We start from the raw sequence: 23,416 nt of genomic DNA, 5'->3' as shown, positions 1-23,416 counted from the left end.
TGCCCCCTCCCTCCGGGGTGGAATATGCGTGATATTCCTCAGACATCCCTGGCTCCCCAAGAACAAAGGGAAGGGGTTTAAGTGCTTGCCATGGTGATGTGGAGAAACTAAGGCAAATGAAAAATTAAATTCCCTAACTGCCTATAGCCCACTGACAAGTCCTTGACAAGGGCAGAGTGACTGCCCTCTAGGAGCTCAGCAGCCTAGATGATGACACTTTGCTAGGGGGCAAAAGAGAATCTTAGCTTAACATTATCCCAACCTCGAGGATCTGAGGATCCTGTAAGTCTACTTCCCTTATCTCAATTACCCCAAGATATATGCTGGCGCTCATACTCCACAAGCTTATGCCCCACCCCCCGATATGTATCTGAAGGGTCTCATGACTGAGGTTTTATTAAACGGTAATAAATGGTGTTTCCCTAGCAACAGCTAGCCCCTCAAGGTGCTGGAAACCTTGCTTCCAAACTACCTTAGAGACTTACTCTATCCCTGACCTGCTCCCATCCTGAGAATATATAATGAGCTACCCGTCAGGACCCCAGTGCAGCTCTTCCTGTCCATGGGTTCTGTCCCCGTGCTTTAATAAAATCACCTTTTTGCACCAAAGACGTCTTCAAGAATTCTTTCTTGGCCGTCAGCTCTGGACCACCCCACCATCACCCCAAAACTTCATCACACTTATGATTAGTTTTATTATGAAGGATACAACTCTGGGACAACTAAATGGAAGAGACTCAGGGCAAAGTATGGCAGAGGGGAGTTGAAGAGCACCCATGCCCTCTCCTCCTCCTCCGTGGAATATTGTGCCTACCCATCTACACATCTAAATGTTCACCAAACCTCACCATCCTGGCAGATTTATAAGGGGCTTTATGAGACATGACTAATTAAATCACTGCCCATGGGATTAAACTCAATTTCCAGTCCCTCTCCCTTGTTGGGGGGTAAGGGGCTAAAAGTCACTTCATTAGCATAAACTCAGGTAAAATCTAAAGAGGCTAATTTTGAATAACAAAGACACTCCCACCACTCAGGAAATTCCAAAGGTTTCCAGAGCTCTGTGTCTGGAACCAGGGAGAAAGACCAACTACACTTTTTTTTATTATACCACAGAGCATCTAACATGGTTATTGATGTTCAGTAGGTACTCAATAAATAATTGCTGTAGGCAAAGGGTTAGAACTCAGGAGGCAGAACTCCAGGTATACACAGATAACAGGATTTATTCATGGTGGCTAAAACTCCAACAGGGGCGATGACTGTACCGGAAGACAGTGGAGGGTCAAAAGAGGGTAGATGTAACAGCTCTAGAGACAGCAACATACAAGGTAAAGAGCCCTCAAAAGAGACTAAGAAGTCCTAGATGTAAGGGAGAAGAAAAACACAGAGTATAAGGCAGAGAAAGCCAAAGTAGAACAGTGTTTTTCAAGAAGAAATGGGCCAAGGGGCGCCTGGCTGGCTCAGTCTGAAGAGCACGGGACTCTTGATCTCTGGTTTGGGAGTTCAAGCCTCACACTGGATGTAGAGATTACTTAAATAAAATTAAGAAGAAAAAAAAAGACGAAGAAGAAGAAGAAATGTGTCGAAAGTCACAGAAAGGTTAAGAAACAAATGGACGGAAATCTGTGTATGGGAATCAACAATGGAGGGGCAGAGGCAGAACCCCGCTACAAGTAACAGGAGCAAAGAGACCCAGCATAAAACTACTCCTCCAAGAGACAGAGGGAGTACAGCACCAATGGGAAGAAGCGGAGCAGGAGGTGATGGAAGGGGCGGAGGAGCCAGAGGAATGCACACAAGTCAGAGAACAAGCCTAATTCAGATCAGAGCTTCTGGGTTGACACCAAGCCTTTTTTACATGCCTATGAGGCCCCGCACCGGCTGGTCTCACCTCCTCCCCCAGTGTCCTAATAGCAGCTACACTGGTCTCACCTCCTCCCCCAGTTCCCTAATAGCAGCCACGGTGGCCTTCCTCTCAAATGTGCCGTGCTCCTTCACGGTACGGGCCCTGCTCACATGCGGGTTCCTCAGCCTGGGAAGCAACTTCCTTCCCTTCCCTGATTGACTCCTGTGCATAGCTCACACCTCAAGTGCACGCCCCATCTTCCCCGGACTCTAAAACTAGATTAGGTCCTCCTGAACGCGTTCATCATGGCACATACAACAGCTGGAAATCAGCTATCTATGTGGGGTGGGTTTTTTTTCTGTATTTCTGTCTGTCCCAGTAAAATATAAATAGATTGAGGACAGGGAGCTGTCTCTACTGGGGTAGTCCAGGCTCCTACCCCAGCACCTGGCACACGACAGTCAAGCGGGATCTAGCTGTGGCAAGCAAGCATGAGAGAATGGCGCAAAGTCTCAGAGGAAACAGGAAAGAACAGCATCTAGAACCCGGGGGGAGGGAAGGAGACACCCACCTCTTCCTTCTCCCTCTTATCGCAAGAAGTAGAGAGCAAGTGTGAGTAAGACAGATTTACAAAAGCTACTTGGGAAGTGGGCGGCAGGCCCAAACAGGAGGCAGCATTACTGCTGAAAGTGAAGGTTCAGATGCCTCCCGGGAAGCTTGAGGAAAAGGGCAAATGTGGTGAGGAATGGAGAGAAAGCTGAGAAAGAATACTTTGCAGGTCGCAGCTAAGTGGAGAAGGAAGTCCACGAGTTCCTACGCTTCTCTTCAGCTGACTTTTGCCAGCACGAACACAGGAAACGGGACACAGCTGCATCAGTCTAGCAATGCAGGTCTGCAGGATAGGGATGATGCAAGGACCACTGGGCCAGGACACAGCTGAAATGCCACGCTCTGAGTTCCCAGGTGCGTACAGAAGGTCACAAAACTAAGAGGAAAGGAACTTGAGATAAAGAGAAGGAGGACCCCAGGAACTACAGTTTCTGGATGCAAGTATTGTAATCAGAGCATGCGAAATAAATCACGCTATAGCATTTTAAAAATATGAGCAACATATTTTTCAAGGTATCATAAGCTCTTGCCACCTACTGTAATCAGTCTCTTAGAACAAGAAATCTCAAAAATAGGCCCATCCCGTTCTGAAACAGGTCAAGTTGCTATCTTTCCTGAAGTCTAATAAAAAAAATTTTTAGGGGCGCCTGGGTGGCGCAGTCGGTTAAGCGTCCGACTTCAGCCAGGTCACGATCTCGCAGTCCGTGAGTTCGAGCCCCGCGTCGGGCTCTGGGCTGATGGCTCAGAGCCTGGAGCCTGTTTCCGATTCTGTGTCTCCCTCTCTCTCTGCCCCTCCCCCGTTCATGCTCTGTCTCTCTCTGTCCCAAAAATAAACGTTGAAAAAAAAATTAAAAAAAAAAAAAATTAAAAAAAAATTTTTTAAAGCAGATGGGTGAAGAAAGGATACCCCTTTCTAGCTCCAACTTTTCCATTATATATTTTTCCAGTAGTTCCAGATGAGCATAAGTTAAAAAGCCTCCAAGTATGAGCCCAGAGAGAATGCCGACACACCTTAGGCACTGAAAAACTCTGAGAAAATCTGCAATTACAGAAGTAGCCAAGGGGCACCTGAGTGACTCAGTTGGTTAAGCATCCAACTCTTTTTTTTTTTAATTTTTTTTTTTAACGTTTATTTATTTTTTGAGACAGAGAGAGGCAGAGCATGAACAGGGGAGGGGCAGAGAGAGAGGGAGACACAGAATCTGAAACAGGCTCCAGGCTCTGAGCTGTCAGCACAGAGCCCAACGCGGGGCTTGAACTCACAGACCGTGAGATCATGACCTGGGCTGAAGTCGGACGCATAACCGACCAAGCCATCCAGGCGCCCCAGCATCCAACTCTTGATTCAGACTCAAGTCATGATCTCATTCATGGTTAGTGAGATTAGTCAAGTTAGTTAGTTAGCGTCGGGTTCTGGGCTGACAGCACAGAGCCTGCTTGGGATTCTCATTCCCTCTCTCCCTCAAGAAAAATAAACAAACTTAAAAAAAAGGGGGGGGGGACTGTCATTTAAGAAAAAAAGGGGTTACCACCAGTCCCCTTCCATACGATCATCATTTATGATGAGAGGGTTGGGCATGCGTTTTCCTGCCCAACACTCTTCTTCTCCCAGTTGACCCATTTTCCCTCCTTCGGTTAATTCCAGGAGTTTAGGTACCAGTCTCAACAACTGATGGACCCAAAAGCCCAGGACAGCCAATGAGAGCTCCACATTCACTTGGCCATGAGGACTGCTTCGGGCATGTGATCAAGCCAGGCCAATCAGAACCTTTGGACTTGACAGGTGTGTGAGTCAATAGATTTTCTTTTTTTCTCAAGACAGTTTGTGCTTCTTCCACGTGCAAATAAAAAAGATCAGCAAATACAGTTATAAATAAGGAAAACTGTAGCAATGGATTTTGTCTTCCTTCTCTACTACAACCCCTTTCTTCCCTTTCTATCACTTTTCTTTTTTCCCTTCCCAGCCAACTTCTTAGAATAGTGAACTACTTAAACTTGGCACTGAGTTTTTATGACATCACCATGAGACAGAAAGCTAATCTATGATAAGCCTACTTCCAGGTAAATCAAGCTGTGATTCATTTTCCTGGTATTTAGATATTAAAGTCAAGAGTCTTGTTTCAGTGGTTTGACCAGAACACACCTGAACAGGTATCAAACTCAGCCCCTACATGAACACACAACAATACTTTCCATTGTGAATATCTCTAGTATCATTTTTTGCATGAGGCCAAAATGCTATTTGTATGTGAAGGGAAATAACACCACTGAAATTCTAGGACATTTGGAAGTCCATTCCAAATCTCTTCCTTCCTGTTGTCCCTCTGCTAAAGATCTGAACTGGTTTTTCTTGTGTGCTTTTTTTTTTTTTAATTTTTTTTAAATGTTTATTTATTTTGAGGGAGAGAGAGACACAGTGTGATCAAGGGAGGGGCAGAAGGAGAGGGAGACACAGAACCTGAACTGGGCTCCAGTCTCTGAGCTATCAGCACAGAGCCCGACGCAGGGCTCGAACTCACAAACTGAGAGATTATGCCTAACCTAGGTAGTAGCCTAACCGACTGAGCCACCCAGGTGCCCCTGAACTGAAAGAGGTGAGAAGTGGCGTCCACATTTGCAAAATGACCTTTCCAATAAAATCATGATTACCTGAATTAAATTGTGTACTTCTGTGTTTCCTGCAATCCTTAATTTCCCATGTTATTGTTACATGGTTAAAAAATAATGAAAAATTCACAACTTTCTCAGAAGAAACGCAAGAGACAAGGTAGTATTATAAAATGAATACAGTGCTGAGAATGAGAAGGATCCTTGATGACATGAACAGTAACCCACCTCATCTGGCTTAGGCTTCTGCAAAAGGAGAAAGAAGAGGGGATATTGAGAGTATAGGAGTATTTCACAGAACTCAGAAACAGGAATGCAGCCAACCCCAGAAAGCAATGAAGAAAAGGTTTAAAGCTATCAGACTCAGGCAGCGTTCTTCTCTCTTTCTGTGTCTCTCCAGATACGTGCTTTTTTCTCTCCATCTACAAACCACCATTCTCTCTCCCCAGACAACAGAATATAACTGCCTTTGACTCCCAAGTGTTTTAACCTTGTGACCATGAGCATGTGAAGCTCAAACGCCTCTCTTTTGGGGCCATTTGCAAATTTCCAAGAAAGGAACACTGGTTGGGCTAGCCTGGGTCAGGTTCCCAGACCTCGTTCAATCCTCTCCACCATCTGTGGGGACGAAGAAGTTGGTAGGAAGCGGATGTTTGGTTAAAGGACAGATAAGGGATTCGTGTTGGGTCAGACACTACAGAAACTCCCACCACAGAGTCCCAGTACTTAGTTTTTTCATCACCAAAATAAGGTGCATTTTAGACTTTTGCTAGGAGTCTAGAGTTTAAAAGAGCTTGAGAGAATTAAATTGAATTTAAGAGATTAGAACTTGGGGAGTTCACCTCAGTAATACAAGCTAAAAATAAATTACACATTCTAGAAGTAAAAATTGTCTTTTATAAATATCGGTCTATGTGAAAAATCCAAGAGAAATGAAAAATTTAAGACCCGTAAGATCTTAAAGAGCTGAGATTCTGTCTTGGTTCAAGGCTGGACATCTAGAGCAATGCCAGGACACAGGGCACATGGCCCATGTTCACCGAACAAACTCAGAACTTTCCAACTACTGTACTTTCAAATGGGTCACAGGTGTGCTCAGGTTTGGTGGATAATGCCTGCCATTAGGCCCAATTAGCAGGACTAATGTGGTACTAACCGTATATGATGTTATGTTGATAAATGTTGAGAAATATGGAATAAATGACCAAAACACCCCTGGAGCACAGAGTTCTACCAAGGTGGCTGGTTATCAAGGAAATCTGTAGAAGGGCCAATACGCATTCGATAAATGTTCACACTCACTCGTAGTAGTAGGAAAATGCAAGTTAAATAAAACTTAGATTTTTAAAAAATGGTTTTACCCAATCGTGGTGAGGGAACACAAAATAGGTCCACACTGCCAGGGGAACACACTGGAGGGTAGTAGCAGCAAGTGGCTGAGGCCTGGAATATATTCCAAAATATTAAGTGAAAAACGGGCTACACAACTGTATGTACGGAGATTGTAAAGTTGTAAGGCGACAATGACTGAAGTCAGCCCTTAGTAGGTCTGCTTTGCTTGAACCCCGGTGTGTTTATAAAAATTGTGGCCCACATAAAAATTGGGAGATTTCATATTAAAGCCGTACTTCTGGATTTCCAGCCTCTCTTGAAGAACTAGAAGGTATAGTAACAGCAACATGCATCCTCCCAGGGCCATGAATGAGTAGTCTGACAGACCCTGGGCTGCCCCATCCCTGGACCCTCTTCAGTGCCCTGATCCCTAACACGCTGTCATGCCTCCCAGACTGAGAAGCTCACACACCGAACTTCCTGAGAAATTTGAGCAGGTTGACCCCTCACAGCGTATGAATAGTCATCGCTGGATAGTGAGAAAAGGCCCACTTTTGTTTTTCTTTTTCTTTTCAAAAGTTTTCGTCAATACACATGTATTGCTTTTGGAGTGAAGAAAAAAAAAAAAAAACGTTATTTTTTAAAATACTGAATCACGACTGCAATATTACTTCATCTAATGAGACCAAAACAACTACAGATAACAGATAATGACTGTGGTTTAAAACTAATTGAACTAAGGAAGTAATGTAAGGTTACAATTACTGCAGTATTTCCCTCCCTTTGATACTAATTAAAACACCAGCTTGGGGGCGCCTGGGTGGCGCAGTCGGTTAAGTGTCCGACTTCAGCCAGGTCACGATCTCGCGGTCCGTGAGTTCGAGCCCCGCGTCAGGCTCCGGGCTGATGGCTCGGAGCCTGGAGCCTGTTTCCGATTCTGTGTCTCCCTCTCTCTCTGCCCCTCCCCCGTTCATGCTCTGTCTCTCTCTGTCCCAAAAATAAATAAACATTGAAAAAAAAAAAAAAAACACCAGCTTGGACAGACAATAGCAGCGGTTTACAAATGAGACCTTCCTCAAAGCGAAGAGCTATAGACACTCAAGCCGTAAAACACCTATTTTAAGGATTCAGTTCCCTATATTTGAAGTTTCTTTCACCAAAAAATGTAAACAGGAAATCTCTACCAGAAATCTGTATTTACGGGTGCCTGGGTGGCTCAGTTGGTTGAGTGTCTGACTTCATCTCAGGTCATGGTCATGCAGTTCATGAGTTTGAGCCCTGCATCAGGCTCTGTGCTGACAGCTCTGAGCTTGGAGCCTGCTTCAGATTCTGTGTCTCCCTCTCTCTCTCTGCCCCTCCCCTGCTTGCGCATGCGCTTGCGCTCTTGTGTGTGTGTGTGTGTGTGTGTGTGTGTGTGCGCGCGTGCGCGCGCGCGAGCTCTCTCTCTCTCAGAAATAAACGTTAAAAAAAGAAATCTGTATTTATAATACCAATTAACTTAATGCTTAAAAAGTTAAATTATTCCTGATCTTTACTTTACATTGTTTTATTTGATTTGATCAATGATGGCAGCAGTTTAACGAGAACGCTAAAAAGTTTATGCAAATCACCATGCTTCTCACCCTATCCAGAGTATCTTCACCCTAAAGAAAAACCACAAGGCTAGGTAGAATGTCAACATTCACAGATGATGGAAGGTAGAGTCAATTCAACATTTCTCTTGCTCTCCTGCAAGGCATTCCCCACATGACATCCAGAGTGATCCTTTTAATTTTTTTTTTAACATTTATTTATTTCCAAGAGACAGAGAGAGAGCATGAGTGGGGGAGGGGCAGAGAGAGAGAGAGAGAGAGAGAGAGAGAATCCGAAGCAGGCTCCAGGCTCTGAGCTGTCAGCACACAGCCCAACGCGGGGCTCGAACCCACGAACTGTGAGATCATGACCTGAGCCGAAGTCGTATGCCCAACCGACTGAGCCATCCAAGTGCCCCCAGAGTGATCCTTTTAAACAAAAGCAAAGCATGGGACTCCCCTGCTTAAAACTTACATTAGTTTCCTACTTCCACTGACTGAATAAAATCCAAACCAGCCGTCCCCTTTCTTCCTCACCTGTCTCTCCTGTGCTCACCGCACTTGGGTGACTCTGGCCTCCAGACAATCAGGTCCTCAAACACTAATCTATTCAGCATGCTGACAACCAACTGCTGAGTGCTCATGCACTGTTCTAGGTCCTGGGGATAAAGCAGAGAACACAGACAAAACTCCCTGCCTTCCTGAAGCTTACATCCTAGTAACCCCTCTAACACGTTCCGTTCCTCCTCAATTTCTGTAATCATTTAAAGAATTTTCAGACAATTATAATGACTATATTTGAAGGTATGTGAAAATACTGCCTATTATGTTTATTATCATTTTCTGACTTTAATAGTAACTATCATAAGCAAAGGAGACAGGAGAAAAAAAAGAGGGGGATCTTTACTCACAGAAACTTGATATACCAGGAATGGCACTGATTTGTCAATTTTTGAAAGTTTGTCTCATACTAGCTCTACGGCTTTTATATGTCAGTGACCAAAAGGTAATATCTCAATTGTGCCCGAATACAGCAGTGGGGTCTAAACAATTCCAGAAACTGAAAGATTACTTGTTTTCAAAATCTATTATCTTAAGTTTGCAGCAAAAATTGATTTTTAGGGGCGCCTGGGTGGCTCAGTTGGTTAAGTGGCCGACTTCGGCTCAGGTCACGATCTCGCGGTCCGTGAGTTCGAGCCCCGCATCGGGCTCTGTGCTGATGGCTCAGAGCCTGGAGCCTGTTTCAGATTCTGTGTCTCCCTCTCTCTCTGCCCCTCCCCCGTTCATGCTCTGTCTCTCTCTGTCTCAAAAATAAATAAACGTTAAAAAAAAAAAAAAATTAAAAAAAAAAAAAAGAAATTGATTTTTATAAAACACTGAATCCACAACGAACAGACTTTTATCATAGATAATGTACAGGAACGGTGTTCAGGAAGGTGTTGTGTGTTTATACAACGGCTTATGATACAAAACAGGGCCCTTGTCAGAACAATGTAACTGCTCGGGAAATTTGCCTGGGAGAAAAGTAATGAGCCCTCCACACACACACACACACACACACACACACACACACACACACAGAAAAAACAAGGGGATCCACTGGCATCTTGTTTCCTATGCTTTTATCACAAGAGCCAGCGTCCTCCTGAAGTAGGTTGGTCGGAGCATGGCACTAAAAGCCAGGTGGCTGCATTCACTTCCATGAGCTGTATCCATGTCTTGCAAATCCATGCCACCGCTCACCAGGACACTTGCAGGCCAAGGATGACCAAAACCATCACAGACAGAGAAACAAGGCAAAACACGCATTAAAGCAAGAGGATCAAAAGCACTGCCCTCCGGTATGAAGGAGAGGGCGTTTAATTTTAACCACCAAGGATTAAAAAAAAAAAACAACAAAAACTGACCAACTGCTATGACCTTGTTATTTTCACAGTGCTATTCAGCTGAATCCCAAACTCCATCACATCCCTCAGTACACACTCCTCGTAGAGTGAAATGTACCTGAGCACCGTTCCCGCACAACCTTGGTGGAACCCCACACTACACAATAGTGAGAATGGGTGTCAGTGACCAACTTAACACTGAGCCCGTGGCAGTCCTACGTCAGCACAGGCAAACTCAGGCCAAGAGACCTAAAGCCAGAGCGATTTCACCAATGCTCTCTCTGGGCCAATAAGCTAGTAAGATAAGCTGCCAATTATTAATTCTACTAGGAAAAGGTCAAAAGAGCACTGATGAATTTAAATAGTTTAACCTGTTTCAAATTCACCTTGTTAGAAGGCTACAAACCTTAGCAACAAAATGTTAATGATATTCTACCATCATGTTTATGAGGGTTTTTTGTTTTGTTTTGTTTTTTAACGATCTCCCAATGGATCCGTGACATCCCTCCACAGTGAGGCCTTCACATTCCTGAAGTGAACTTCCAACAGGCTGCTTCAAATCTCCAAACTGGCCAACATCGAAATGTTTGGACAGACACTCTGCTGTCTCCCTGATCGTACACCTGGATGCAATCATGTTTCCAAGGCAAGGCCACATTACAAGTGAACTGCTTTTTCAAATTTCACTAGTCTCCTCTGTGATTCTACTCCAGCTTTCCACGCAGGGGCACTTTAGGAAAACCACTACAGAGGAATGACTAACAAGCTGCTGAGAGGTGAATGTTAGACAGTAGACGAGGCTTGTTGGTGAGCTAATTTATACTACTGACTTCTCAATCTTGAGAGGGATTCCAATTTGTACCCCGCCTGATTCATAAACTAATACATATCAGGGAATCTCTAGGTTATTCCAGAATAGAAATCAGGAACGTAAAAAATACCCCAAGGCCTAGAAATCACGTCCAGGGAACAGGCAATCCAGCACTGTGGCTGAGAGTTTGGGCTCTGGCATCAACACATCTGGGCAGCCACTTACTGGCTCTTTAAGTTCCTTAACTACTGGTACCTTAGTTTCCAAGGCGTATTCATCTAAAAAAGGGCAGTTTTGTAAAGATTGAGTGAGTTAGATTTGCAAAGATTGAGTGAGTGTTTATAAAATGATGCAAAAGGACTTGCTAAATGTTAACTATCACTATCATGGGTGTATGAATTTTCAGACTTTCCAGATCCCACTCCTGAACAGGTTACATTAACATGCCATTCTTCTTCCTAAAAATAATAATTCACTACGTTTGTTATTGGTTAAGTCACTCTACAAAAAAGGAAGTAGGAGAAAACACAGGACTCTCATCCCCCACTACAAGAATGTAAACTGCTGGGGTACCTGCGTGGCTCAGTCGTTTAAACGTCAGACTCTTGATTTTGGCTCAGGTCATGATCTCACAGTTCGTGAGACTGAGCCCCACGTCCAGCTATGTGCTGACAGTGTAGAGCGCACTTGGGATTCTCTTTCTCTTTCTCTCTGTCTGCCCCTACCCCTGCTTCAGCTCTTTCTCAAAATACATAAATATTAAAAAAAAAAAAGAATGTAAATTGCTACAACTTTCCTAAATGGCAATATGTATCAATAAAACCTTACAAACCAGCATGTACTATACTTTGATCCTGCAACTTCGTTTCTAGAAACTTATCCAAAGGGAAAAAAATGTCTCAAGAGTATACAGAGATGTATGTAGGAGTACAATAACTATAGAGTTATTGATAACGGGGGGGGGGGGGGAAGGGGGGGAAGGAAACAAACTGATGTCTAATAAAAATTAACTGGTTAAATTATCACATATAAAATGGGATCTTATTCAGTTATTAAACTGTTATAACTGTCAATATTGACACAGAAAGATTCATGGTAAGGTGTTATGTTAAGCAAAAATCAAAACAAAAAAAAAACTAAAAAAACCAAGTTACAAAATAATCATATGTTTAGCAAGATCCTATATTTGTTACCAAAAACTGTATATAAAAAGCCACATGCACAGAAAGAGAGGGTTTGGAGGGATACTTACTGAGTTAGTGGACTTATGAGTATTTTATAGTTTTCTTTTTACTTCTCTGTATTTCAATTTTTTCTACCATAAAGATGCGATTTTTTTTTTAATCTTTATTTATTTTTGAGAGAGAGACAGCAAGCAGGGGAGGAACAGAGAGACAGGGAGACATAGAATCTGAAGCAGGCTTCAGGCTCTGAGCTCTCAGCACACAGCCAGAGGAGGGACTCAAACTCAGGTCATGAGAGATCATGACCTGAGCCAAAGTTGGATGCTTAACTGACTGAGCCATCCAGGTACCCCGATGCAATTCTTTAAAATACAAGGGCTATTAATGGATTAGCAGTTTGGTTCTGAAATGTACAATTAAGCTAAAAGTGCTGACAAGGTTTATCTTTATTTAGAACAAATATATATATATTTACATAATATGTGATGGTTTATTAGACACTTTTTTAAAAATTATAATGTTTATTTATTTTTTGAAAGAGACAGAGACAGAGTGTGAGCGGGGAAGAGGCAGAAAGAGAGGGAGACACAGAATCTGAAGCAGGCTCCAGGCTCTGAGCTGTCAGCACAGAGCCTGACGCAGGGCTCGAACTCACAAGCTGTGAGATCATGACCTGAGCCAAAGCCGGATGCTTAACCAACTGAATCACCCAGGCGCCCCTATTAAACACTTTTAATGGTTATTTTTCCAACTTAAAAATTATACATATTTAGTACCAAGAAATTAGCAAGAGACTTCTTTTTCAAGCAATGGATTTCTACTTACTACCATCAAGTGCAGTAGCACAAAAATTAAATGGATTAGCTTTTGAGTTTTATATAATTTTATATATTCCAATTCTTCTCATTATCCTAATTACCATTTATTAAGTGAACATATCTCAAGAACTTATGAAAGCACTTTGAAGTATTTAAAGTCAACCTACTATTATTATTTCCATTCAACTGAAAACACTGTAGCATTGAAAAGTTAAGGGATTAGAATAAAGTCGTAGAGGGGCGCCTGGGTGGCGCAGTCGGTTAAGCGTCCGACTTCAGCCAGGTCACGATCTCGCGGTCCGTGAGTTCGAGCCCCGCGTCGGGCTCTGGGCTGATGGCTCGGAGCCTGGAGCCTGTGTCCGATTCTGTGTCTCCCTCTCTCTCTGCCCCTCGCCCGTTCATGCTCTGTCTCTCTCTGTCCCAAAAATAAATAAACGTTGGAAAAAAAAAAAAAGAATAAAGTCGTAGACTACATACAGTCAAACCCAATTTTCTATAGAAATTTTACTCCTAGGGGCACGTACGTGGCTTAGTCGGTTGAGAGTCTGAATTTGGCTATTCATGGGTTCAAGCCCTGCATAGGACTCTGTGCTGACAGCCTGGAGCCTAGAGCCTGCTTTGGATTCTGTGCCTCCCTCTCTCTCTGCCCCTCCCCCACTCACCCTGCCTCTTTCTCTCTCAAAAATAAACATTAAAAAAATTAAAAAGAATTTTGGGGTACCCGGGTGGCTCAGTCGGTTAAGCATCCGACTTCGGCTCAGGTCATGATCTCGCGGTTTGTGAGTTCAAGCCCCGCATCGGGCTGTGTGTGGACAGCTCAGAGCCTGGAGCCTGCTTCAGATTCTGTGTCTCCCTCTCTCTGACCCTCCCCCGTTCATGCTCTGTCTCTCTCTGTCTCAAAAATATATAACATTAAAAAAAATTTTTTTTTAATTAAAAAGAATTTAAAAAGAAGTTTTACTCCTATTCAGCACCCTCAACTACATAATAGAAGCTGTTATTTATGGGGTCCTACAATGGATTCTGAAAGAAAGGAGTGAAGGTCATATCTTATTAGGATGAAAATGAAATTGGAAAACATACCAATTTTCTGTATTTTTTGTCAACCAGTTTTCACAGCATTATGTTGGGCTGATAGCGTGTCAAATGGTATTTTGAGATACTGATAACACAGTAATTTACCACCACACTGTGACTTAAATTTACATTTCGAGTCTCTAAGCAGATATTTTGATAGCAGCCTTCTTTCCAGCTTAACCACCTGGAGCGTTCTCTGCTTGGGAAAGGTTCTCTACTTCCAGTGCCAACCAAACTTACAGAAATGACTGGGCATAGTAAATGAGGCTCCTAATTTATAAAATGGTCAGTGACCACTGACCACTAAGTAATAAGACCAATTTTACAAAGAAAGATTTTATTTTTTAATGTTTATTTGTTTCCTAGGGAAAGAGAGCGCGCGCACTAGTGGGGGAGGGACGGAGAGAGAGAGGGAGACACAGAATCTGAAACAGGCTCTAAGCTCTGAACTGTAAGCACAGAGCCCTCGAACTCGTGAACTGTGAGTCCATGACCTGAGCCAAAGTCCAACGTTTAACTGACCCAGGCGCGCCTTCCAGGCACTATTCTAATGGAGATAACAATGATGACCAAGCCTCTGCTCTTCTGAAAGGTATATTATACACAGGTGCATTACGTAGCTGAAGGTCGTAGTCCGTTTTTTATTTGCAGCCAAAGATATAAAACTTCCTCTTTTAGGGGTTGCTGGGTGGCTCAGCAGGTTAAGTCAGACTCTTGATTTCAGCTCGAGTCATTATCTCAAGCCCCCGAATGGAGCACTGCACTGACAGCAGGGAGCTTGTTTGGGATTCTCTTTCTCCTTCTCTCTGTCCCTCCTCCACATGCTCCCTTTCACGCGTTCTCTCTAACTAAATAAACATTAAAAAAAAAAAAAAAAAAAACCAAAACCTTATGCTGTTACTTAAAAAAATTTGCTATCCACTTCAGGGCATGGCCTTAGGAGGTGCTCATCAAGATGGAAACATAACGCCAGCTGTTCTCCAACTTTACTATTGCGGGAGAAATTCCTGGAGAACTTGTTCAAAAAACTGATTCCAGGGCCTCACTCCAGGAGTCTGATTCTGAGGTGAGATAACAGAAAAACCTGCATTTTTAACAAGAACCTCACTTAATGCTGATCTATGCGATCTGAGATCCGGACTCTGAGAAACCCACTAGTAGTAAGTGGAGCCATTCAGAAGAGAATAGCTGTAATGGCAGCGGGATTTGAACTAACATAAACCCAACCCTCGTGTAACTAATTCTGTATAATTCACAAATCTAGCAAATTAAAAAGATGAGAAGAATGGAGGAATTTACAAACATCTCCTCGACGTCTGATGGCAGATTTGAATTTGCCTCAATCTAGGCATTTGGTGAAAAGAAGAACTTGAATTCTACCAATAGAATCAAGAATTAGGAAAAAAGAAATTTCTAGTCAAGTGCAAAAAAAAAATGCTAAGAGGGACAAACATTTCAGGAAACTAACTTGCTACCACTCATTTTATGCCCTATTTCACAATGCTTAGTATCTGAACAATCCACAGGGTTCCAAAGTACATCAAAAATTTGTTCATTTCCTCTCTTACTCAGGCAGAATAATAATAATAGAGTTTTGTGAAGGTGCCCCGTGTCTCAGCAATTTCCACAGATACATTCTTAGATAAAGAAATACCTTTTTAAAAAAGTTCTATCAGAAATGCTCCTTACTGGAGCTACTTAAAGTAGTTTTAAATAGTTTTACTGCAATCACTAGATTAGTGTGCCTCATTTCCAGTTTAGATTACTTGAAAATTCCTGGGTTCTTTACCAACCTCCTACAGAAAGAATTCTCTTCAACGTTACAAATTACGTACATTTTTGGTTATAAGCAAACACCTATCAGTGCAACATAAATATTTCAAGTAAACTAGAAAAAAAAAATGTTTAAACAAAAACAGCATTTTGGTCTCCGAGATAGGTAGAAATCCTAACCTTAAAGGGGTTGGGGGTGATTAAGCCTCTGCACCTTAAGTAATCTAAAAATAAAGGTATCCAGGACAAATACATTCCTCCCATTTTAGAGGTTAAGAGTAGCACTCCACAAACCAGCTGGCCTGCTGGGTCCTGGCCCCAGTTCCTAACCTCAGATCCTGTCCACTACATAATCCATGAGATCTCTGAGCCCGTTCTTCATCCATTCAAAGGGATTAGTAACACTGCCTCTCCGTTAACGGAATTGAGATTTTCCAGACGCATTTGTTCGTACAGTGTTTTTATTATCTATTCTTTTTATTGTACTTGCTTTTATTACTTGCACGTTTGACCACGGACACAACAAGAGTAGGATGCCAGGAGATAAGCACAAAGAAACGCATCTGCCGGAGTGCGCATATATTTAAAATTCCAGGCTGGTGCTGCCTTCAGAATATCACGGATGATGACAAAGTTCTAAAGGAAACTTTCATATTAAGAGGCTATCAAAAATCTCCGTAGCCTCCCACCCAACAGAAAAAGACGCTAATGTATTTCTCCAAAAGCAAAGCCTTCTTTGGTATGAATCACAACAAAAGATGCCCATAGGAAATGTTATCTGCGAAGTTGTTTTCTAATCCAAAGGCAAACAGAAGTAAAGGAAGGTGCAAAGCCATTCCTCGCTGGTTTCCTTTTCCTGGGAATTCTGATTACATTTCCTCGTTCAAGCAAGAGGAGACCGCAATTGTGCCTCGGGTCCACACCATAAAACCGCGTCTGTGCGTAAAGAAGGGAAGGAGAGGCGGCAGACACCGGGGACGCGCTACCACCGAAAGGAGAGCCGCTTTCTGTTAAATACCATCAGTCAGCCGAGGCAGGACGACTTAGGGCCAAACGGCATTGACCGCCCTTCACTGACAGGGATTTCGCAGGCACACGACACAGAAAAAGAGATGAGCCGGGGACTCGAGGCCCGAGGGAGAGGCGGGCGGCGCGATGCCGCTCCCCGCGAGCTCCGGATCCCCGGGAGGCTGGCGGGGAGGCGAGGCTTGGCCGGCCCGCCACGCTCAGGCGGCGGAGGGCAGCGAGGTCAGCCCTGGAAGGGCCGACCGCTCCACGCCCCCTGGGGAGGGAGGGGACCCCGTTCGGCCGGCCGGGACTGCGGATGCTCATTCAACCCGAAGCCCGTCCAGCGGCCGCCACCCCCTTGGCCCGCCGCGGCGTCCCGGCCTCCCGACGCGGGCCAGCCGGCCGCCCCGCCGCCGCCCCCGGGAGGCTGGGGAAGGACGAGGCGCAGGGGCGGCGGGTGCCGCGCCTCCCGGGCGCGCGGCAAAGGCTGAAGGGCGGCCCGAGGGACGCGCGCCGGCCCGAGGGACGGGCGCCCCGGGCGGCCATCGCGCCGACCCCTGCGCAGACCCCCGCCCCCGCCCCCGCCCCCGCTGCCTCCCAGTCCAGCCAGCCCCTCACCTCATCTCCAGGCGGGTCCGCGCTGCCGCCCCAGGGACAAATCAGTGCAGCTCACTTGCGGCGGAGAGGGACGCAGGAGCCTCAGCCCAACACACCATCCCCGCCCGCCTGCCCGCCTCTCCGTGCGTCCCGGAGCCCGCTAGGGATTCTCCCTCGCGAGCCGCCGTACTACGGAGCAACCAAGCTGCGCTCCCTCCCCTCTCCTCCGCTCTTCTCTACCTCCTTCTCTCCCTCCCTTGCTCCCTCGCTCCCACGTATCTCCTCATCTCCCTCCGTTGCCTCTCCCGCCCCCTTCCACCCCTCCATCTCCGCCCACAGATGGGTGGGAACGAACAGTCGGCCAATCGGAAGAAGGGGTCCGCACCTCCTTACCGCCCCCTACCGCTACCCCCGCCCACCGCGAGAACGGGAACCGCGGGCGGTAAAAAAAAAAAAAAAAAAAAAATGGAAGAAGACGGAATGACAGCCAAATAAACCAATCATCAAGCGCAAAGGAGGCGGGGAATAGGACTCCCTCTTCTCCCTGCCCTCTTCCCAGAAGGTGTAACCAGAGGCTTCTGGTCTGGGATTTCCCTGACCGGAGTTATGGAGGTTTTGTTCCAAGGTTTTGTTGCATCTGTCCGTTGTCGTGCGAGGCAATAGTTAGGATGCAGTCAACTAAATTAGTTACAAAAGATTTTAAAGGAGAGAACAAGGAGGCGAAAAAGAGGCGGGCCACACTCCAAGGAAGGTGGTAGGGCAAATGGTTGGAATGAGGAAGGGTGTGGTCTTTAACATAAATTTGCATAAAACGGAACCTATCCGGGAGACTACAATTTCGTCCATGTAGTTCGCCCCTGGTGTGACGCTTCTCCTTCAAGGAGAGCATTCTGGGAGGTGTAGTTCCGAGTTCGGTTGCTATAGCGTTCTCCACAGCCTACGGTTCACGACTGACGAGCGACCTGCCCAATGGGAGCAGCGCCTGGGCCAGCAGGGGCGGGCTCTCTGCAAAAGGACTCCAAGGTGGCGGGCGGTGGCGGTGGCGGTGGCGAAGTTGCAGGCGGTTGGGGCGGCTCGGAGGCAGGTGAGCCCCCGGATCCGGTTTCTGTGTCTTGGGAAGCGGGGCTTCGGGCCTTGGACGCCTTGCGGAACTGTGCAACCCTGGGCTGAATGGTGGTTCGCGTTGCACCCCAACCCTAGACCCCCTCGGGCCCAGGCCTAGCTTAGCTGAGGCGGCTGAGGGGCGGGAAAGACTTGACGCGATTTCCTGGTCTTTACAGGCTTTGATTGTAGGTTTTATCTCAGTTTGCATCTCCCTCTACCTTTATGGAAGCAAAAGTGTGGCAGTTCCCTTCCACTGAATCCCCCAGATTGAATTTTTGCCCTCTGCTTTCTTTTTGTTCCTATAATTTGAGTTTTCCTTTCGCCCATACAGTTTCTCTGCCACCACTTTTTCCTCCTTCACTTTCCTTTTTCGATGAGCAATTACCTAAAGCAAGGATATTCGCATTCATGTGATTCTACGGCCAGATATGCCCTCTTAAGACAAACAGCGAAAAACTCTGGAGCGACGTGTAAGAGTCACCTCAGTACCATGTTGACGCGCAGATGCTGACTCTATAGGTCTGGGCAGGGCCTGGGAGTCTGCATTTCTAGCAAGCTCCCCCGGGTGCTGCTAGTCCACGTCGCGAGCAGCGAGGCTATGCATCAGCTCGGCCTGATACAAATATAATGCGAGGCACTTAATTTTGACTCTTTTGGTAGCCACATTAAAAAACATGAACAGGGGCGCCTGGGTGGCGCAGTCGGTTGAGCGTCCGACTTCAGCCAGGTCACGATCTCGCGGTCCGGGAGTTCGAGCCCCGCGTCGGGCTCTGGGCTGGTGGCTCGGAGCCTGGAGCCTGTTTCCGATTCTGTGTCTCCCTCTCTCTCTGCCCCTCCCCCGTTCACGCTCTGTCTCTCTCTGTCCCAAAAATAAATAAACGTTGAAAAAAAAAAAAATTTTAAAAAAAAAAATAAAAAACATGAACAGAAACGCGTGTGATTAATTTTAACAATATGTTTCATTTAAGTCCAAAATTTATCATTTCAACACCTAATCAAATACTTTAAACGTGAAATATTATAAATTATTTTATTTAAAGTATGCTCTACCCCGAATGCGGGCTTGAACTCACAACCGCCCAGAGTCCCATGCTGTACTGACTGAGCCAGCCAGGTGCCCCAATTCTTTTTTTTTTTTTTTTTTTTTTAATATGGTCTTTGAAATCCAATGTGTATTTTACACTGACAAGGCATCTTAGTTCTGACTAGACATAGTTCAGATTTTCCTTAGCCACCTGTGACTAGTGACTGCTGTTACTGGAGAGCGCAAGTCTAGATGGTGTATGGTTGGTTGCCCACTGCAGAAATTAGAAAGTGTCATGGGGCGCCTAGATGGCTCAGTCGGTTAAGCGTCCAACTTCGGCTCAGGCCATGGGCCATAATCTCACGGTTCATGAGTTCAAGCCCTGGGTCCCAGCCGTGGGTCCGGCTCTGTGCTGACAGCTCAGAGCCTGGAGCCTGCTTCGGAGTCTGTGTCTCCCTCTCTTTCTCTCTGCCCCTCTTCTGCTCATGCTCTCTCTCTCTCTCGCTCTCTCTCTCTCTCTCTCTCTCTCAAAAGTAAACATTAAAAAAAGAATTTTTTTTTAAATCTGTTAAAGATCAAAGGGTTGCATGTGCCCAAACCCTCTGCTGCTCTGTGAGATGGGCCTCAGAACAACTTTAGAGCTTCTCTGCCCAATATGCAGAAATAGTAAAAATAGCCAACACTTTTTGCAGGGTTATTTTGTGCCAGGTGTTGTATTGAGTTCTTTGTGTGTGTTTAATCCTTACAGCAACCCTTGGAGGTAATTACTATTACCTCTATTTTGTAGGTAACGGAATCTAAGGCCCAGAAGGTTAAAATATTAGCCTGAAGTCATACAGCTAGTAAGTAGGAGAACCAGGATTCAAATTCAGGTCAGTTTTGACTTATAAATCCTGTCGGCCCTTGCAGTATATAATTTTTATTTTCCACTTTATGGCAGATGAAGTGTTCAGATTTCAAACAGAGAGGGTTCCCTCATACAAGTTCAATTTATCCGTCAGTTGCAGTGAAATATTTTGGTAGTTTTACGACTCTCCATTTTTTTTTAAGTAAGCTCTAGCTCAACACGGGGCTTGAACTTAGGACCCCAAGATCAAGAGTTGCATGCTCTACCGACTGGGCCATCTCCTATATTATAAATAGTAATGAAAGATATAACTTCCCCCCAATACTATATCCGGGCAGTAATGGCTCTTGATTCATTTGTGTGCCTCTCTGAAGAAAGAGGGTGGGAAAGCTTAGAAATTCTTAGAATGTTTCACTGTGGAATCACCGTGTTTGTTGGTTTTGTTTGTGGTTAAGTCTTTTTGTTGTTTTTATTATTCTTAAAAATGAATGTATTCTTGCTCCTGTGACTTTCACATTGAATATTTCAAAGACAACATTATGATTTTTCTAGGCCCACCAAACAGTACTACGCTGAACTGAGGAGATTTATGATTAGAAAAGCAAAAATACACATACTAAAATATGATCTTTTGCTAAATATTTATTTCTATTTTTATATGTTGTAAGAAATATACATCTTGTGAATTATTTTCTCTTTATGTTGGATTTATTAGTACATATTTAGTCAAAATTACAGTTATTTTGCTTCTGAAGCAAGAAATGGTTTCTTAAAGATCCTATGGTGGATTGGAAAATTAAAGAAGCATTTACAAACAGCAATAATGTTAGTTAAAAGGAAGATTGTTTAAATCAATTGGAGAAGGGAGGGTGTGGTAGAGGTTTAGAAAGGATCCATCCATCAATCGCTTATCTCCCTCAGTACCCACCACCTGCATTGTCCCAGTGTCACATGATTGAGCTAGCATAAAGGGGAAAAGGTCATTCATCACATCACACCATTGCCACAATCAGAAGAGGCTGTCGCTTTAATATGGTCATCATATCCCCCATTCTCTTCAACTGATGCTTGAATCTTGTTTGTGAAGCCACTGTAAATGTGTATCCAGCCTCTGTATAAATCCTTCCAGTGATAGGAACCATGCAACTTCATGAATTTTCCTGTTTTAACTTAGATATCTAAAATGTGAAAGTAGAAAGTTCTTATAACACATGTTACTAACTTGAAAAACTTTTCAGGGTTTAGCCAGGTGGGAGTCCTATGACAGCCCCTTGTGTTCCCCTCTGGTCAGTTGTATGCAGCTAGTGCAGTTGTGTGCAGCAAAACACCTGTGTGCTAATTGTTTCTGCAGTGTCCTTAGGTTATACAGATTCCCAGAGCCTGTTGTCCAAATGCAGAGAAGTCCTCTAATTATTACAACCACCCGTTTACCTCCTTCTTTAAAAACCAGAGCTGGTTTTATCTAGTTAGGACTACCATTCTGCACAACCTGAAAAGAAATGACATTTGAACAAAACCTCCAACTAGTTACTTTGATTATGCTGACCATATATATATTTTTAATTTTTTAATGTTTATTTTTGAGAGAGAGACAGAGACAGAGTATAAGTGGGTGAGGGCAGAGAGAGAACACAGAGGACACAGAATCCAAAGCATGGTTCCAGGCTCCGAGCTGTCAGCACAGAGCCTGATGCAGAGCTTGAACCCAAGAACTGTGAGATCATGACCTGAGCCAAAGTTGGGTGTTTAGCCGACTGAGCCATTCAGGCGCCCCTGATGATGCTAACCATATTTATTAACCAAATATTTGGGCATGTGGTCTGACATTTCTTTATCTGATATGTGGATATGTATGCAAATTCCCACAGAAGAGTAAGAACATTGTTAAAACTTATTTTTTTTTTTAAAGAAGGCATTTTTCTGGAGTCACTCTTTTTTTTTTTAATGTTTATTTTTGAGAGAGAGAGAGAAAGCGTGAGCGAGGAAGGGGCAGAGAGCGAGGGGGACAGGGGATCTGAAGCAGGTTCTGTGCTGACAGCAGACAACCCAATGCACGGCTCGAACTCAAAAACTGTGAGATCAAGACCTGAGCTGAAGTTGGACACTTAACCAACTGAGCCACCCAGGCGCCCCTGTTAAAACTTAATATTAAGTCACCTCTTCAATATAACTAAAGAGTTACCCATTACAATCGAGCCAGCTAGTATGATAATGCTGTGTACCAGTCCTAGCATGATGATAAATATATGGGGCCATATTTTAGAGTAGACTTCACGTTTTTTCTGTAGTTTAGCTGCTTGACAGTCAGTATATCCTTGATATTCTTAAAAAGCAGGTGGGTTAGAAATATTATAACTGAATCCTGACCCCAAGTGGCCGCCAATGTTGCAAAGTTGGTGTTAGAGACTAATAGAAATTTGAGCACATATGAGTTTGGACTTTCAGGAATTACATTTTCCATAGAGTAACAGATGGATTGGATGAGGGAAGAAATGAAGCCACTAGGCAGTGGCCCAAGGCATTGAGATGTTAGCACATCCCTTGTGGTAACACCCAACAAAACCAAAAGTAAACAGGTGAGCCGGGACGACATAAAGGAAAAGGAAACCTTATGGTCAGTAACTTAATACGGAGGAAGGAATTATGATAGAGTCCAAAATATCCTTGATGACTTAAGATTGGTACCACAAAATCTTGTTTTGGGGAAAGCTTTGGTTTTATGCCTATTGAATTTGAAGTAGATCTGAAACTCTCAGAACACTGGGTTTGAAAGTGTAGAGGTTTTATTTACAGTTATTTACAATTATTAAAGATGAGCTCCTTGAGGGTTTAGTGTTGCAGAAGAGCAAATGGAGTTCATGTTGCTGTTATAACTAAGATGAAATCATTTGAAATTTCTTCCCATTGATTTTCTAGAAATCCCTTTAAAGATCAGTATTTTTCTTTTAATTTGTTTTTTTTTTTTAATTTTTTTTTCAATGTTTATTTATTTTTGGGACAGAGAGAGACAGAGCATGAACGGGGGAGGGGCAGAGAGAGAGGGAGACACAGAATCGGAAACAGGCTCCAGGCTCTGAGCCATCAGCCCAGAGCCCGACGCGGGGCTCGAACTCACGGACCGCGAGATCGTGACCTGGCTGAAGTCGGACGCTTAACCGACTGCGCCACCCAGGCGCCCCTCTTTTTTTTTTTAAATTTTTTTTTTTTCAACGTTTATTTATTTTGGGGACAGAGAGAGACAGAGCATGAACGGGGGAGGGGCAGAGAGAGAGGGAGACACAGAATCGGAAACAGGCTCCAGGCTCCGAGCCATCAGCCC

At 44.3% G+C, this 23,416-nt stretch overlaps 2 protein-coding genes across 8 annotated transcripts in view; one reads left to right on the top strand and one right to left on the bottom strand.

Annotated features, from left to right (window-relative positions):
* ITSN1 (intersectin 1) overlaps window positions 1-17,430 on the bottom strand; it is a 223,966-nt gene extending 206,536 nt beyond the window's left edge. For all 6 annotated transcript variants that reach the window (XM_030328381.2, XM_030328377.2, XM_030328376.2 and 3 more), the window contains exon 1: window positions 17,144-17,430. The gene's annotated coding sequence lies outside the window, so the exon portion shown is untranslated. The remainder of the gene's footprint in view (window positions 1-17,143) is intronic.
* Window positions 17,431-18,116: 686 nt separating this feature from the next.
* CRYZL1 (crystallin zeta like 1) overlaps window positions 18,117-23,416 on the top strand; it is a 35,852-nt gene continuing 30,552 nt past the window's right edge. The window contains exons 1-2 of one of the 2 annotated variants that reach the window (XM_030328383.1): window positions 18,117-18,206; window positions 20,038-20,122. The gene's annotated coding sequence lies outside the window, so the exon portion shown is untranslated. The remainder of the gene's footprint in view (window positions 18,207-20,037; window positions 20,123-23,416) is intronic. The other variant, XM_030328382.1, reaches the window with a different exon arrangement.

The sequence above is a fragment of the Lynx canadensis genome, chromosome C2 (assembly GCF_007474595.2).
Source record: "Lynx canadensis isolate LIC74 chromosome C2, mLynCan4.pri.v2, whole genome shotgun sequence".
NCBI classification, from domain to species: domain Eukaryota; kingdom Metazoa; phylum Chordata; class Mammalia; order Carnivora; family Felidae; genus Lynx; species Lynx canadensis.
This window is presented reverse-complemented; position numbering and strand designations above follow the sequence as displayed.